The sequence below is a fragment of the Typopeltis vanoorti genome, chromosome 18, assembly GCF_054136105.1.
Source record: "Typopeltis vanoorti isolate ZY-2024b chromosome 18, IOZ_Tvanoo_1.0, whole genome shotgun sequence".
Classification (NCBI taxonomy): domain Eukaryota; kingdom Metazoa; phylum Arthropoda; class Arachnida; order Uropygi; family Thelyphonidae; genus Typopeltis; species Typopeltis vanoorti.
This window is the reverse complement of record NC_143566.1, coordinates 12,274,347-12,293,010: the sequence shown is the minus strand read 5'-3', so window position 1 is coordinate 12,293,010 and position 18,664 is coordinate 12,274,347. Positions and strand designations below refer to the sequence as shown.

Genomic DNA, 18,664 nt, shown 5'->3' with positions numbered 1-18,664 from the left:
GTGTCTGAGGACATCACCACGGAAGAGATAGCAGCAGATCTCTGCCACCATGATTTACCATTAAAGTCAGTAGAATGTTAAGAGCTGACAAGAGCCCGATGCCACTAGTCCTTGTAGAGATTCAAGACTCCTACAAAAATATTTATGATATAACATCGATCTGTGGGCTCAGGATCACAGCTGAACCTTAAAGGAAAGAAGCTTAATCTGGTCATTGTCACAGATGTCAGAAATATGGACATGCTCAAAAGCTATGTAGAGCTGAATACAATTGTTTGAAATGTGGAAAAGGATAGTTTCAGAGACAATCAATCTACCCCTTTCTCTTGTGTGCAGACATCAGAAGCTTCAGTTCCCCCAGTCTCTCGAAGTCCGACACAAGTAAACAGAATCTCAGCTACTGCAAGCTGAGCTTTTAAGAGGGTGATCATTCAGGGGCAGGACATATGCTGATGTGGCTTGCCCAATAAAGGTAACACACCAAGATCAGGACTAATCACAGTCACATCCAAACCTAACAGCAATCATTATAGCTGCTCTCGCAAATATACTTCAAGACCTTAGTGAATCCAACCCATCATTAAATTCTACAAAAAGATTCCTGCATGGAACAGAATTCCTTCTAACAGTACTCACTGATGATCAGAAATAGACTTCTCTAGTAGCGCACTCAGGATTTAACTTGGGGGGGGGCGAGTTGAGTAGACGATTTGAGAATACACACTATGCATCGCATACGACCTATGACTCAGCATCTGCAATTATTGCTAATTCATAAGTAGTATAGAAATAAAAGACATGACACAAATATAAATTTTAAAAAAATTTATTTTAATTAGTAAAAAATTTTTGGAAAATTTTCTAGTGTTTTTTCCTTTTTCTTTTTTTTTTGGGGGGGGGGGGGCTCTTGGCCCCCTCTCTGGATGCACCACTGGACTTCTCCCACTCTCTCTCTACAAATTATAGCTTGTAATGCCACTGGCCTAACCGACCGGTAAGATCTTAGAACTCCAAAAATTCGCAGAGATATCACCCAGACATTATTTTAATAAACAAAACCCATCTAAGACCTACAATAACCCTAAAATGAAAGGATACCAGCTCCACAGAAACGACAGGCTAAACTGCATAGGCAGTGGCACTGCCATCTTTATTAAAAATTACATTAAACACCATTCATTAACCAACCCTCCAGCCACTAACCTTGAGATTACAGGCATTGAAGTTCACACCAATGCAGATGGAAAACTTAAAATCTACGCTGCCTGCAACTCGCCAGCAAGAACTTTGCTATTTTCTGATTTGGATGTCATCCTTGGCGTTAGGGAGCCCGTCATCATTTGCAGGGGATCTAAATTCCAAATATCCATCTTAGAACAGTAAAGCTACCAACAAAAATGGCTGCATCCTTTTCAATAACACAGGATTTAACTACACTGTTGTGACAGGTACAATTGAGCCAACTCATTACAGTCCTACTGGCACGCTGACAACCTAAATATTGCCATTCTACAGAATATTAAATATCAGTACAGTCTCAGAACATTAAATGAACTATTGTCAGATCATAACCCCATTCTACTTCAGCTAGGAAAACAAGAACAACCATCTCTCCCCCCACCACACAGACTTACATAGCTCGTAAAAAATTATCTCAAGTACTTCTGGAATATATTAGCCCTGTTCCCTGTATAAGATCTAAGGAAGAAGTTGAAATAGGAATAAAAAATCTCACAAACCAAATCAACGAAGCTCTAACAGCAGTCACCAAAACTACAGCTGCCCTCAAGCATAATCGTGTTCCAGAAGACATCATGGACTTAATAAGAGAGAAAAACGAAGCACGGAAAAGATATCATAACTCACATGCTCCTCAAGACAAAAAAATCTTTAATAAACTGAATAGCTCAGTCAGAAATGCTCTCAAAAATCACAGAAACCAACTATGGGAAAATAAGTTAACATCTATCATCCCATCTGGAAGCTCTTGAGGAATCTCAGAAACAAGAGTAAATCTCTTCCCCCTCTCCAATCAGCCAGGGCCTTGCACATACGGATACAGAAAAAGCAGAGGCCATAGCAAGGAATTTAGAAAAGCAATGTAGACCAGCATATGAAAACTTAAACATCAACCTTATGTACAGAATTCATTGCCATGTCAGATGCACACTAAAGCTCTCTGACAGCAGTTCCAGCATATTTCACCAACGGAAATAATTGCCATCATGAAGAACCTTAAGAATAAAAAAGCTCCTGGTGCTGATGGCATTATAAACAAAGTTATCAAATTATAATAACTAAATAACTAAAATAATTTCTCCCAATATTTAACTGCTTTAATGTATTTTAATAATAATACTGAAAAAAAAAAAATCTTGTAAATATATCTGAATGATTCAGAAAAGTTTAAAAAACTATCAGCACATTCAGAACTGATTTTGAAAGGACTAAAAGCAGGAAATTTTATCATATCCAAACAGCATTCATACACTCATCTCTTGCAAATCCTTCCAGTCATAATTTTTATCAAATCAACTTTTGCACATGCATGATTTCATTGCACTCTTACTCACTGAAAAAGGCAATTTTCATAAATGTCTTTAAACCATTCCTAACACATAACATTCTATTTCCTCTTTGCAGGAAAATATGTTGCCTTTTTACTCTCCAATTCAACTGGTAGCAATCCTGCAGCATGAAAATTAGCCTACATTCAATTCTGCCAGTAACTTTCAACTTCTGTGCTATTTTGAAGCCTATCAACAAGGAATCTTCTTGTTTATATTATTTATCTTTGGACAAATGTCATGAAAAGGTCTGAGGGATTTCAAGTGATGTCGTTGATATCTCCTCTCTCATGACCAAATTGGGCAAAAAGGCCTATTAAGTAAGTTTCAATCATGGAATGTCTTCTGACTTCCAAAACTGCGATGCCAACTTTTTATCTGGATCTATATTACATGCGATGATGGATGGATATTTATCCACCAACTATGCAACTAATGCTTTGTTACAGAAGGCTGTGTTCTGCTCTTTCCCATTTATCTATACTGATCAACAATTATGCACAGTTGCTGAAGAAGACAGACATGCTTCAGATCGTTCCTGCATAAACCATATTTTATTGCAATTTTTTGAGTCAGATTTAAATACTATACTGATAGTATAGTATCAGTATTAAAATATCATAATCTCAAGATATATCACACAGTTAACATTATCATATTAAAATATCATAATCTCAAGATATATCACACAGTTAACATATTTTTTAACATTACACAAAATCCTCAAAAGTTATTAGCCTTTCTTTAAAAATTCCTTTGTCTCTGTAAAAAGAATGCATCTAGGGCTGAGATGGCCTTTCTTACAAGCTCTACATTCCCTGGAATGCCCACAGCTACAACAAATAATGTCATTGCCAACAACAACAACAGCCATCTGTCCTGGTTCAGCAGGAGTCAGTCAAAGTATAAGGTCTCGTGAAGCCAGGAACCTCGGAAAAGACACCAATCCCAACCCTGTTGAAAGCAACGGACAAAAGTCAGTACCTTCATTCCCTCTCTTATGTCAATATTGTAGTTAACAGTCCCACATGAATTCCTATTACTGGGAGTTTTCCACTTGTTTATACTATAAATTAAAGATGCCAAGAAGTTATATTCTTGGTTTAATCCTTTATCCAAATGTAAGCAAACAAAGTTTGCACATTAAGTCATTGACATGACTGGGCCACTTGTATATAGAGGCCAATGACTGCATTAACTGAATTAGTATCCCAGTCTGTATGTGCATTGCATTACATGATACTAAGACAACTGATGTGAGGTCACTAGCCTCTGTATACAATTAGCCCAGTCGTGAATTTACTTTGCATGCCAACTTTATTTGCTTAACACTTCGATAAAGGATGAAACCAAGAATATAACTTCTTGGCATCTTTAATTTATAGGATATGTGGTGATATCAACTCAATCATGTAGTAGCAGTACTATGACTAGTTCATATCAATGATTTTTTTCCGAAGCAGTTATTTATAAGGCTTCCAATATCATCATCATCTATTATTATATGCAGGTTCTTCCAGGGAGAATCCCCTTTAGTCACTTATACCTAATCAACATTAATAGTAACCCATTCTTCACATTCATCAAGCGCATGCATGCATGAAGAGCCTGGGCGACACATGCTTTCTAACTACAACCTTGGCCATCTTTTACTTGTAACAATGATGTAAGATTCCTCTTACTTATACAGGGTGTTCGGGATAAATTTGACATATTTATAATTAATTATGTTTTTCCGTAAGTTACATGTATTAACACACACTTCTCTTCATTTAAAAGTTTGGACCCTTCTTCATTCATATACAAGATGTCAGAAAGGATGGATAGCTGGAACCCACCTGAATCATGGAAGAGAATAACTTGTATCATGATGATTCGTGCCCGCCATCAAAATAAGGATATTACGACTGCTGCCCAATGCTCCCTGAATACAGTAAAAACAATCAGGCATGAACTAGAGACTTGCAATGGTGACTACGAGGATGTAGCAAGAAGAAAGATCCCTAGCAGACGATCTGATTGCGTTCGTACAGCAGAATTCCTCGCAAATCTGCAGGAACAGGTGTTGAAGAACACTGGCATTGGAATTCGGGCTTTGTTCGTGGAGTTGCTAACTGTAGTCAAGCCCTGGATAACAAGGGTAGCCAATGGTAGGCCGTATGTATGGCAGCAGGATTCGGCCCCTTGCCACACCTCTGGGAAAAGTCAAAAATGGTTGTCTGAAATTTTCTACGACTTCACCAGTCCAAATGTTTGGCCTCCAAACTCCCCAGACCTTAACCCCATGGATTATTTTGTATGGGGCGCAGTTGAAAAAGACACCAATCGCACTTCCAGTAATACAAAAGCCCAGTTAATGGATAAAATTAAAACAGTTTTTGCGGCCCTTCCCAGGGAGACTGTAGCATCAGCTTGTTCGAGGTTCCGAAGCAGAATTGAAGCTGTGATCGATGCTAATGGTGGTTATTTTGAGTAAATCTTGTTGATAGTATTGTAATTAACTCTGCCTGTAATGTTTTTTTTGTCAATTCATTAAATTTAATAGATACAAAGAAGATTTTCTTTTTCCTTACGAAACTGTCAAATTTATCCCGAACACCCTGTATGTTGTCATATCCTCTCTCTACAGTCTATTCCTCAAACTTTAAAGACCACAATCTCACAGTTGTGCTTTTTATTTGTGTAATTCCATTTAGTTAACTCCACAGTTACCACCACAAGTACATGCTATTCAATCATTTCAGATGTCTCTATCTGCTTTGTGAAAACAGATGACCATATCTGCACTAAGATGTGGTGATGTCTAACCCTTATAAACTTCGAGAAATAACTTCCCATTTCTTAGTGTTCTGCAGTGTAGTTATCTAATATGTAACTTAACCACCTTAGCAATGTATATTATATAATTCTACTCTGTATATAATTCTACAAACAGATAGAGGGGATGGCCATGGGTTCACCACTTTCCCCACCCTTGGCCAACTTCTTCATGGAAGACGTTTGAAGAGAAAGCCTTAAACTCAGCCCCACAAAAACCTACCATATGGCTTCGCTACATTGATGATGTTTTCGCTATTTGGCCACATGGCCTGGATTCACTCCTCTCCTTCCTAACACACTTAAACAACCAACACCCTAGAATCAAGTTCACCCTGGAAAAAGAGGAAAACAATAACCTCCCCTTCCTAGACACACTAGTCACCCGCCAACCTGATGGAACCTTGGTTTTCTCAGTTTATAGAAAACCCACCCATACAGGCAGATACATTCACCAACAATCCCATCACCCCCCCTCACAACAATATGGAGTTATTAAGACATTATTCAACAGGGCAAAAATAATCTGTTCTAATGATCAAGCCCTAACCACTGAACTAAATCACATCCGTGACACTTTCTCAGCCAATGGCTACCCCCTCCAAAAAATACTTAACCCAGTTATCCACAACCCACCACCCCCTCCCCTTCACAAAAAAGATTACTCTAAATCCATCACCATTCCCTACATCCGAGGCACCTCAGAAAAAATCAATAAAATCTTAAAAAAACATGACTTGACCACTTGTTACAGACCACATAGAAAATTGGCATCCCTTATCCGCTCCACTAAAGACCAACCACTTCCCCTAGACCTACCTGGTGTATACCAGGTCCCTTGCAGCTGTAAATTGTCCTACTTTGGCCAAACAGGCAGGACAGCAAATATCAGAATCTCAGAACACAAGGATTACATCCGATTTCACCAGTACAGCCACTCTGGGCTTGCAGACCACGCTCTGGATACTCGCCACAGAATAAGATGGAAGAAAGCCACAGTAATACACCGCAGCAAGTTCAAGTATGAAAGACTATTCATGGAATCAGCCTCGGCCCTTAGGAACATGCCAAACCTCAACAAATTTGGATGCATGAGACTGCCCCAAATTTGGGAAACTTTTATCAGAAGAACTTCAGCCCAAAGGCCAAGAACTACCAATATAGCCCGCCAGGGGGGCACCATCAGGACTTTAGGAAAACGTTAGCTTCCTAGCTTCAGTCTCATTTGCTGTTATTAGTACTTGCGTGCACGTGTCTTTGTAGTAAGTTCCCAAGAAGATGGCAACGTGACGTTTGCTGAAATATCGGAAAGTATATATTAAAGTTTATTTAATTTATATTTCTAGTATACACTGTCAATTCCATAAATATTAGTTATCATCTTAGCAATGTAGTCCCTATGCTTTAAATCAGGTCATCCCAAAAGTAATGTAGTTTTTTAATACTGTACCTGTTCAAATGTGAATTTTTAAAGCTTTATAAGTACTGCTAAGCTCCTCATTCTAAGGAATTCCACCTTGCAAGAATATGAGAACAACAACTCTCTTCCTTTTCTAAACACACTCGTCACATGTCTTCCCTCAGGTTGTCTCTCCTTCACAGTCTACTGCAAACCTACACACACACACACACACACACACACTACATAAAAATTCATACCACCATCCAACACAAAAACTGGGAGTCATCAGCACCTTCAAACACAGAGCCATAAAAATTTGCTCCATGAATAAGCTCTGAACCAAGAATTTGAAATCATTAACCAAATATTTGTAAAAAATGGCTACAATAAAAAAACAGTTCGCAAGATCCTCCATAAAAATGCCACTAAAAACAAAAAAAATTACAACCATAGCCATATCCTACATTAAGGGCATTTCAGAAAAAAATAGATAGGCCACTACTTGAACACAACATTAAGACTACCTTCAAATCCCCGACAAAATTAAAAAATTTACTTAGCTCTTCCATGCGTGGCCCACCCAGTTTACAAAATTCAATGTACATGTAACCTACCTTACAGAGGGAAAACAGGATGCACCATTCCAATCAGAAAAGATGAACATAAATGACACATTAAATACCTCCATTATGGTAAAACAGGCATATCAGACCACGCACTCCAAATGCCACGGAATTGACTGGAAAGTACGAAGTCCCTACACCACACCAAAACCTGGTTTGATGTGCTCTCTTCAATTGATCGAAGAGAGCACATCAACATCTGCACTGCTCTTCATTCTCGGGAGGTTCAATCTCTGTTTTTGTGTCATTTATTCACCAGTGATGAAAAGTAGATACTTTACAAGAATGTTAAGTGCTGAAGGCAGTGGATTCATTCAGGGGAGCAGGGTAAACCTCAGCCAAAATAAGATCTTTGCTCTCAGAAGGTTTTGTTAAGCATTTGGTGGGATATGGCTGGTATTATACACTTTGAACACTTGCCACAAAACCAAATAATCACAGCTGAAGTATATTGTGAACAACTCGATCAACTTAATGAAAAACGGAAAGAAAAGAGGTGCTCTCTGATCAATCGAAAGGGTGTTGTTTTCACCATGATAATGAATACCCTCATAGTGCAGGAATCACCTGCCAAGATTGAGGAACTCAGCTGAGAAAAGCTTCCACATCCTCCATATTCTCCTGATCTTGCACCTCCAGATTACTACTTATTTCAAAGTTTGCAACATTTCGTTAATGAAAAACAATACAATACATTAGAGGCACTGAAATTGAGCCTATGCAACTTGTTTGTCTCCAAACCTCCTGAATTCTATAGAAATATAGAAATGGCATTATGAAGCTTTCACAACATTGGAAGAGAGTTATTGATTCAAATGGAGAATATATACTTGATTAAATTAGCAGTGATTTATCTTTTATATCTTTTCAAAACTTAAGCTAAAAACAAAATTATTTTTGGGATGACCTGATATAACCCACAAGTCTGAGTTTTCACTGACTACTTTTAGGCAAACTCATATTAATATAATCTCTGTCTCCGGTGCCCTCTAACTTGGTGCAAACTTTACTTTGCTACACGAAAGTGGATTGTTGTTTTCTCATATAACTAGTCTGTTCACGTCAACTTGCAGGGATTCCGTATCAGCCATGTCTTTAATCACTCTCCCCCAACTTAGCATCATCAGCAAATAATCAGATAAAAATCTCTAATTGTACATTATGGTCTTCTAAAGCAGTACTAAATGCATCAGTCGACCTAGGTCTTCATATTTCTATGGTTCTTTCCTTGCTATTCTGACACCAACCTGTATCAGATGTGTCACTCTGCTAAACTTATCAACACAATTTTCTGGTCCACTGCTGGACAAATACCTCTCCATTTGTCTTCCATTTTGGCCAATCTTGTGCATCTCTCCACCAGAAATGCCCATAATATCTTTTTATCTCATCATCCCATATTGCTGCTGGTCTGCCTAGTTTTTGATAACATAGTATCCATTCTATTGTTCTCTCTGCCCATTTGTTGTCATATATTCTCATCACATTGTCTCACAAGGCACAATTTGTTGCCTTTTATTACTAATGCAATGTCCATTACCTTTGTTTCCTTCCATATCCAAATATTATTCCTTTTATCTAACCATGTTATTCACAAAATGGTACTTTCCATGTATTGTTGTGTTGTTTCCTGCTTCTCCAGCTGATTTGAGTTAGGCTCCAGGTTTTAGTACCATAAATCACTGTTGGGAGTACACGTTGGTTGTATATCTTTCTTTTTATGCAGTTTGGTAAATTGTTTTTAAATATATCTCCATAATGGTTAAAAACTTTCTATCCTGCTGTTATTCTAGCTGAAATTTCATTATCAAGTTTATAGTTGTTTGTAATGATATTTGGATGAACTGACTATGTCAATCTGTCTTTGAAATTTAATTCAATAATCTTGTGGTCTAATTCTTTTGTTGATGTTGCTGATATCATAAGCGAATCATACTTAGGGATTCTCCATCAATATTCAGTCCTCTTTCCTTGCAGTTCAGTTGTCTCATAGCATATTCAAGGGGTATATTCAAATAATTTTGGTGAGAGAGTCTCCCTGTCTGACTCCTCTGAATGTGAAAATTACAGAGATATCACTCATGTCAGCAGGTTGCAAAATTTTATCTTAATATTATACTAAAAAGAATTGTACCTCATGATGAAGAAAATATAGGTGAATATCAAGAAGGATTCTGAAGAAATAGGTCCACAGGTGACCAGATGTTTACACTGAGGCAGATACCAGGGTAAAAAATAGGAATAGAAAGCAGAGAGTGAGGGAAACTAAATTATAATGGAAGGAATGGTGAGAATACGAGTATAAGGGTGACAATGTTATATAATTGTGCTAAAGACAGGAATGGGCATTTTCATGGAAATGATAATGAGGAAAGAACGATTTCGACTTTGTGTCGTCTGCTTCGGGTCCATCAAAGTGTGCAAAGTTTGACATCTTATACATGTCTACATGTATAAGGCACTAGAGAATAATAGAGATCTGCAAGTTGTCCAAATGTGTCATGCAGACTGCAGACAAGAGTACACAAAAGAACATGCAGGTAGATTATTATGTCTATACATGAATGCTAGGAGTAATTACAAACAAAGGGATAGAGTTTGTTGCCTTGGTCAATATGTTGGGACCTCAGATTGTAGGCATTAGTGAGAACTGACTATCAGAATTAGACATACCAACTAGTATTAAGCATAAAGAGTACAGTATTTTTAAGGAGGAAAGACAGAATAAAAGAGGTGGCATGCTGCTAATGATATCAGATGACCTGAATCCAGTTAGTGCCAAGACCTATGTTTGTAGTACTAGTAACAGTATTTCATGTGGAAGTGAATATGAAGTCATCTGGTATGAGGTGGAATCTAACAAGATCAATTACACAGAGGGATGTTTTTTTACAAACCTGGTGGATCGGTTGCTAGTTATGAAGAAATGCATCACCAAATAGACACAATGGACACAAAAAGAGTAATCATAATGGGAAAGTTAATTATCCAAATATTAATTGGGAAACTGAATTTATCGACTTCCTCAAGCAGCATGTGACACAAGGAACTCGAGGTCAAAGAGTGTTAGATTTGATTATAGTGTCAGAGGGTATTTCAGTTAAAGACGTAACTATTCTGCCTCCAGTTGGTGACAGGATGCAGAATGACTTGAGAAGTGATAAGTAAATGAATGTTTCATTCAGAAAAGGTTACATGCTGAACTACAAAGCAGGAAATTATGACCAAATGAGGAATATACTGAGTTCAACAAGAGATTTGTAAGAAAACGATGATGTGGAAGGAATACTGTGTGCATAAGTATGATGTCCATTATGAAAATTATATGCAGCAGGCTAGAATAGTCACAACTGTTGTATGGACAGCCAAGTCTGAGTATGAAAAAAAAACTGGCTCTGCAAACAAAAAAAAATTCTACTGATATGCTGCAAGTAAAAGAATGAATGTGAAAGAATAATACTTTGGAATTCAGATGGTGTGAGTGTGACAAATGCAGAGGAGGTTGTTCAACTACTGAGTGCCCATTTTGCTAAAAGCTATCAACCTGGTGTATACGTCATTGAATTCATTGCTATTTCTTCACTGAATGAAATAAACTCAGGTATATGAAGAGGAAGTATTAGAGCTGCTGCACAAAATGGTGCAGCAGCTCTAACACTTCCTCTTCATAGGAGTAATTACAAACAAAGGGATAGAGTTTGTTGCCTTGGTCAATATGTTGGGACCTCAGATTGTAGGCATTAGTGAGAACTGACTATCAGAATTAGACATACCAACTAGTATTAAGCATAAAGAGTACAGTATTTTTAAGGAGGAAAGACAGAATAAAAGAGGTGGCATGCTGCTAATGATATCAGATGACCTGAATCCAGTTAGTGCCAAGACCTATGTTTGTAGTACTAGTAACAGTATTTCATGTGGAAGTGAATATGAAGTCATCTGGTATGAGGTGGAATCTAACAAGATCAATTACACAGAGGGATGTTTTTTTACAAACCTGGTGGATCGGTTGCTAGTTATGAAGAAATGCATCACCAAATAGACACAATGGACACAAAAAGAGTAATCATAATGGGAAAGTTAATTATCCAAATATTAATTGGGAAACTGAATTTATCGACTTCCTCAAGCAGCATGTGACACAAGGAACTCGAGGTCAAAGAGTGTTAGATTTGATTATAGTGTCAGAGGGTATTTCAGTTAAAGACGTAACTATTCTGCCTCCAGTTGGTGACAGGATGCAGAATGACTTGAGAAGTGATAAGTAAATGAATGTTTCATTCAGAAAAGGTTACATGCTGAACTACAAAGCAGGAAATTATGACCAAATGAGGAATATACTGAGTTCAACAAGAGATTTGTAAGAAAACGATGATGTGGAAGGAATACTGTGTGCATAAGTATGATGTCCATTATGAAAATTATATGCAGCAGGCTAGAATAGTCACAACTGTTGTATGGACAGCCAAGTCTGAGTATGAAAAAAAAACTGGCTCTGCAAACAAAAAAAAATTCTACTGATATGCTGCAAGTAAAAGAATGAATGTGAAAGAATAATACTTTGGAATTCAGATGGTGTGAGTGTGACAGATGCAGAGGAGGTTGTTCAACTACTGAGTGCCCATTTTGCTAAAAGCTATCAACCTGGTGTATACGTCATTGAATTCATTGCTATTTCTTCACTGAATGAAATAAACTCAGGTATATGAAGAGGAAGTATTAGAGCTGCTGCACAAACTAAATAACAATTTAGCAATATGGACTAATGGAATATCAGCACAGGTGCTAAAAGAGTGTTCACTTGAACTGGCTATTCCTTTGACCAGCTCTATAATTTGAGTCGCAGAACAGGAATGATTCCATAGGAATGGAAAGAATGTATGGCAATCCCATTGCACAAGGGTGATACAAAAACTGATGGTGAAGATTTTGGAAAAATTTATTACAGCTTGTATTCAGAAATGTGTCGATAGTAAATCTCTACTTTGTAATGAACAGCATGGGTTTACTAAGGGAAGGTCATGTTTTAGCAACTTGATCACATTCTATAATAATGTTACCAATGAACTAGACAAGGGGAATGGATACACCATGATACTTTTGAATTTTGCTGAAGCATTTGACAGAATTCAGCATGGAAGACTGTTGTATAAATTAGAGATTATGGGTATGGATTATAAAATATCAGCATGGATAAGAGGATGGCTGGCTGGCTGACTGACAGATATCAAAAAGTGGCATATGGGAGATATGAGTCTGCAAGATTTAAGATAGCGTAATCAGGATTTAAGATTTTAGATAGCGTAATCAGGAGTGCTGCTGATATGCAGTACTTCAGAATAATTTGAAGTGATGGAATTCTGGGAATGTGAAAATGCTGTCAGTTCTATGTCAGTAAATGCAAAGTCATGCACTTTGGTGTGATTATGCCAGAACAGGGATTCTCAACCTATGGTATGCGTACCAAGGGTGATACATGAGCCACTGCCTTACTGGTACATCTAATATCTTGAATTAAATAAAGTGGTATGCCACTGGTAAAGGTTGAGAACCTCTGTGCTAGAAGAAACTAATCAGGCTAAGAATCTTCGAGTGTTCATAGATAGCAAGTTGATATTCAGGGGCCATGTAGCAAAGATTACAAATACAACTCAAAAGATAAATGTGATGCTGAAACGAACTTTGACGTAAAGATAAGGTCATCATTTTGCCTCTTTACAAGATCTTGATAAGACCTCAAATAGATTATGAAGACTTATTTCAGAATTTGTAGACTACAGACACTAGCAAACAGGAGAAAGACAGTTCATTATGTTGAATTTTTTTCTTGACAATTGTTCATAAGACTATTACACTTTTTTTATATATTTAATCTTTGTCAAGTAGCTTTATTTTTATCCTCCTACATGTTTCGTCAATTTTTTCTATTGGCATTCTCAGGGAATACAAACTAGTAAGCTAAAATGAAGGTTACAGACTAGGTTATAACTGATGGTTCTAATTCATACAAAAAATTGGTATTGTGCGTGTCTCATTAACGTGATTTATTCGTTATGGTTCATGACGTAATTGTTATGAAAGTTCATTTCTTTGATGTTTAATGATCTGATAAAAGTTTTCCAAATTTCTGGTAAAATTAGACCTTGATTCTTGTTTAAGTTTTCAATTTTACGGGCGACTGTAGCTGCTTCTTTAAAGGTTCTTGAATGGTAGTTATCTTCTATGTATGGCATAAGGCTCTTATCCCACTCGATGTGATGGTTAGTAGAGGCAAAGTGGCACGAAAGACCTGAAATGTCGTGTCTGTTATTTCTGACAGATCCTATGCGTTCTTTTTTTCTCGTTTCAAAGCTTCTAGAGGTCTGACCTACGTAACTAATACCACATGAGCAAGGTATATTATATACTCCAGAGTACTTGTAGAATGGGTGAGGATCTTTTGGTGATCTTAAAAATTTCCGAATAGTGTTGATTGGTTTGAATGCCACTCTGATCTTATGTGGTTTTAAAAGGTTAGCTAATTTTTTGGAAAGGTTGCTGACAAAAGGAATTGTAATTGTACTGATGTATTGGACGTCATCACGTTGTCGATGTGGTATATCAGTAAAGAGAATCTTGTTGTAGAGTCTTTTTGGGTAACCATTTAAAGAAAGTTCTCTGGATATTGTGGTTAATTCCGTTAGTAGGTCATCCTTGTCTGTCGTATACTGTATAGCTCTTTTCTTGAGACTATGGATAATGCTAAGTTTCTGAGCTATGTGATGAGCTGAGTTGAAATGGAGGTAATGTCCAGTATTTGTAGGTTTTCTGTATACAGATAGGTTGATACTATTATTGGTTTTGTTTCTTTATTAAAATGTCAAGGAATAGCAGTTTTTTATGTTTTTCCATTTCTAACGTGAATTTGATGGTATTGTGGAAACTATTGATTTGGTTGAGGTAATTCATTAATTCTTCTTTCGTATGATCCCAAATGATAAAGATGTCATCTACATATCTGTACCAAATTTTCGGTTTTGGAATGATCTGGGTTAAGATTTTTTTCTCTAGATCTTCCATGAATAAGTCGGCACAAGGAAGTGAGAGGGGGCTACCCATAGCTAATCCAGTGCGTTGTTTGTAGATCGTTTTTTGCCACATAAAATAGTTAGAAGTTAAACAGTGATTGAACAAAGTAGTGATGTTTCTTGGGAACAAGTTGTCTAAGATGTTGATGACTTCAACCACTGGAATGTTGTGACAGAGATGTAATGTCCAGGATTGCTAGTATATCCTCTTCAAAAATAGGGATGTTTTTTATTTTATCTATAAAATGTTTTGAGTTTTTAATATAAGTATCCGAGACGTGAATGTGTTGTAAAATCTTCGCAAGATACTTGGACAGTTGGTGAGTGGGAGAATAGATTCCATCAACTATTGGACGTAACGGTATACCTTCTTTATGAATTTTTGGAAGGCCATACAATCTAGGAGTTAGTGGGTGCATTGATTTTAGTTTTTTTATAATTTCTATAGGCCAGTTATAACCTAGTTTGTAACCTTTATTTTAGCTTACTAGTTTGTATTCCCTGAGGATGCCAATAGAAAAAATTGGCGAAACATGTAGGAGGATAAAAATAAAGCTACTTGACAAAGATTAAATATATAAAAAAAGTGTAATAGTCTTATGAATAATTGTCAAGAAAAAATTCAACATAATGAACAGGATCAATGAGACCACCAAACAAAAGGTACGCAATCTCGAAGGTTTAAAATGCAAAAAAGCTAGGTATTTAAACCATCTGACTTTTTTAAAAAGATGTAGAGACAATAGCGTGATCCCAAAATTTCTTCGTTTGAAACAATATTATAAAACTAGACAAGCCAACTTGATTTACAAACGAACTTCGTATGCTCTTCTTAGAGAAAGAATTAGCCATACGAGATTCATGCTTAGCAAAATAGACTCACAGTGCTATAATTTATTCACAGATATCTCTAATAATCTTGATGCTGAGACATGACAACTATTAGACAATATGATTAGCAACAGTTTTACCAAAACATTTAATTACAGCAAAAAGACACAAATTGATAAATTCAATATGCTGTATGATAATCATAGCAACTGCAAACCGTCTCTACCAGATAACCAAGTGATAATTAACCTATCTAAACACGTTTTAAGTAAACCTGAGATCTCTATCCTCAAAAAAGGATTCAATTTTGCTTTAAAACCCACTGTCATTCCTAAAATAGAGTTCATCTGCAACTTAGAAAAGGCCTTCTCATTACTACCACTTCCAATAGCTAATGACTTACGATTAAAAAGCAGTATAATCCTTTCAGCTCCGTCAAGATCTCCTAACACCAACTCTAACCAAATGGAAAGAAGAACGCTTCTCAAATTAAGAAATAATAAAGATATCATCATACTCAAAGCCGACAAAGGTAATAATACAGTTATATTAAATACTTCAGATTATGAAGAAAAAATTAAAAATCTATTATCTGACAGGTCTGTATATGAAGTTCTCAGTAGAGATCCTACCACAAAAAACCATAATGACACCAATGAATTATTACGTGGAATGAATAACTGGCCAATAGAAATTATAAAAAAACTAAAATCAATGCACCCACTAACTCCTAGATTGTATGGCCTTCCAAAAATTCATAAAGAAGGTATACCGTTACGTCCAATAGTTGATGGAATCTATTCTCCCACTCACCAACTGTCCAAGTATCTTGCGAAGATTTTACAACAACACATTCACGTCTCGGATACTTATATTAAAAACTCAAAACATTTTATAGATAAAATGAAAAACATCCCTATTTTTGAAGAGGATATACTAGCAAGCCTAGACATTACATCTCTGTCACAACATTCCAGTGGTTGAAGTCATCAACATCTTAGACAACTTGTTCCCAAGAAACATCACTGTTTAACTTCTATTTTATTTGGCAAAAAACGATCTACAAACAACTCACTGGATTAGCTATGGGTAGCCCCTCTCACCTCCTTGTGCCGACTTATTCATGGAAGATCTAGAGAAAAAAATCTTAACCCAGATCATTCCAAAACCGAAAATTTGGTACAGATATGTAGATGACATCTTTATCATTTGGGATCATACAAAAGAAGAATTAATGAATTACCTCAACCAAATCAATAGTTTCCACAATACCATCAAATTCACATTAGAAATGGAAAAAGATAAAAAACTGCCATTCCTTGACATTTTAATAAAGAAACAAACCAATAATAGTATCAACCTATCTGTATACAGAAAACCTACAAATACTGGACATTACCTCCATTTCAACTCAGCTCATCACATAGCTCAGAAACTTAGCATTATCCATAGTCTCAAGAAAAGAGCTATACAGTATACGACAGACAAGGATGACCTACTAACGGAATTAACCACAATATCCAGAGAACTTTCTTTAAATGGTTACCCAAAAAGACTCTACAACAAGATTCTCTTTACTGATATACCACATCGACAACGTGATGACGTCCAATACATCAGTACAATTACGATTCCTTTTGTCAGCAACCTTTCCAAAAAATTAGCTAACCTTTTAAAACCACATAAGATCAGAGTGGCATTAAAACTAATCAACACTATTCGGAAATTTTTAAGATCACCAAAAGATCCTCACCCATTCTACAAGTACTCTTGGAGTATATAATATACCTTGCTCATGTGGTATTAGTTACGCAGGTCAGACCTCTAGAAGCTTTGAAACGAGAAAACACCTGGAAAAACAAGCAATCAATACAGCCACTCTCAAACCAACACTTTGGCTACGCTATGTTGATGATGTGCTTGCTATTTGGCCACATGGCCCTGAGACATTGAAAACATTCTTAGCACATTTAAATAACCAACATCCAAAAATCCACTTTACTATGGAACTGGAAGCCAACAACTGTCTGCCCTTCCTGGATACACTCATCACACGTCTCCCAGATGGTTCCTTATCATTTTCAGTTTTTAGAAAACCCACACATACAGGCAGATACTTACACAAACAATCGCACCATCATCCTTCTCAACAATATGGCATATTAAAAACGCTAACTCACAGAGCGAGAGCAATCTGTTCCAATGACAAGGCTCTTACTGCTGAACTGACTCACTTACGCCACACCTTCTTGGCCAACGGCTACAATCCACATAAAATAAACAAAATACTAAACACTCCTAAGAAACCCCTCCCACCATCCACCACAGAAAACTACAACAAAACAGTCACCATCCCTTACATTAAAGGCACATCTGAAAAGATCTCAAGAATTCTCAATAAACATAAACTACGCACTACATTAAGACCACGTAGCAAATTAGCCACCCTCATCTGCTCACCCAAGGACAGCATTCCTCCTTTATCACATCCAGGAGTCTACCAAGTACCCTGCTCATGCAATCAAGCCTACTACGGTCAAACAGGAAGAACTGTGCATATCCGCATCAGCGAACATAAACGATACGTCCGGAATTATCATTATGGGAAGTCGGGCCTAGCAGACCATGCTCTGGATACCCCTGCACACAGGATCAACTGGAAAAACACAAAAGTACTACACAGAAACCCGTATAAATCAGAGAGATTGTTCTTAGAGGCGACAGAAGCCCTAAAACACACTCCAAATCTCAACAAATATGGCTGTATTAACTTGCCGAAGATCTGGGAGACAGTCATATTAAGAAAAAACTAGCACTTTTCTAGGACTCTAGTAATATATGATAGTTTTTTTTTTTTTTTTTTCAGATAGAGGGCGCCAAAATCAGGACTTTAGTCTTTGTGTTGCTGCTACAATTTTGTTTAAGTACACCATGTTGTTTTAGTCTCGCGTATTGTGACAAACAGTGTTTTTGTGCTCTGAAGATGCTGGTTATAATACCAGCGAAATATCAGCATCAAGTTAATAAATTAATTATTTACTTAGTTTCTGTGTTCTATTATACCGTTAAAATAATAAACAACATGTTCGACGAACATATAAGTCTGTCCACATGAGAAAGAAAGAACGCATAGGATCTGTCAGAAATAACAGACAAGACATTTCAGGTCTTTCATGCCACTTTGCCTCTACTAATCATCACATCGAGTGGGATAAGAGCCTTATGCCATACATAGAAGATAACTACCATTCAAGAACCTTTAAAGAAGCAGCTACAGTCGCCCGTAAAACTGAAAACTTAAACAAGAATCAAGGTCTAATTTTACCAGAAATTTGGAAAACTTTTATCAGATCATTA

General features: G+C 36.8%; 1 protein-coding gene across 1 annotated transcript in view; it reads right to left on the bottom strand.

Moving 5' to 3' along the window:
• nes (lysophosphatidylcholine acyltransferase 3 protein nessy) overlaps positions 1-18,664 on the bottom strand; it is a 389,051-nt gene that overhangs the window by 208,721 nt on the left and 161,666 nt on the right. The gene's annotated exons all lie outside the window — the stretch shown is intronic.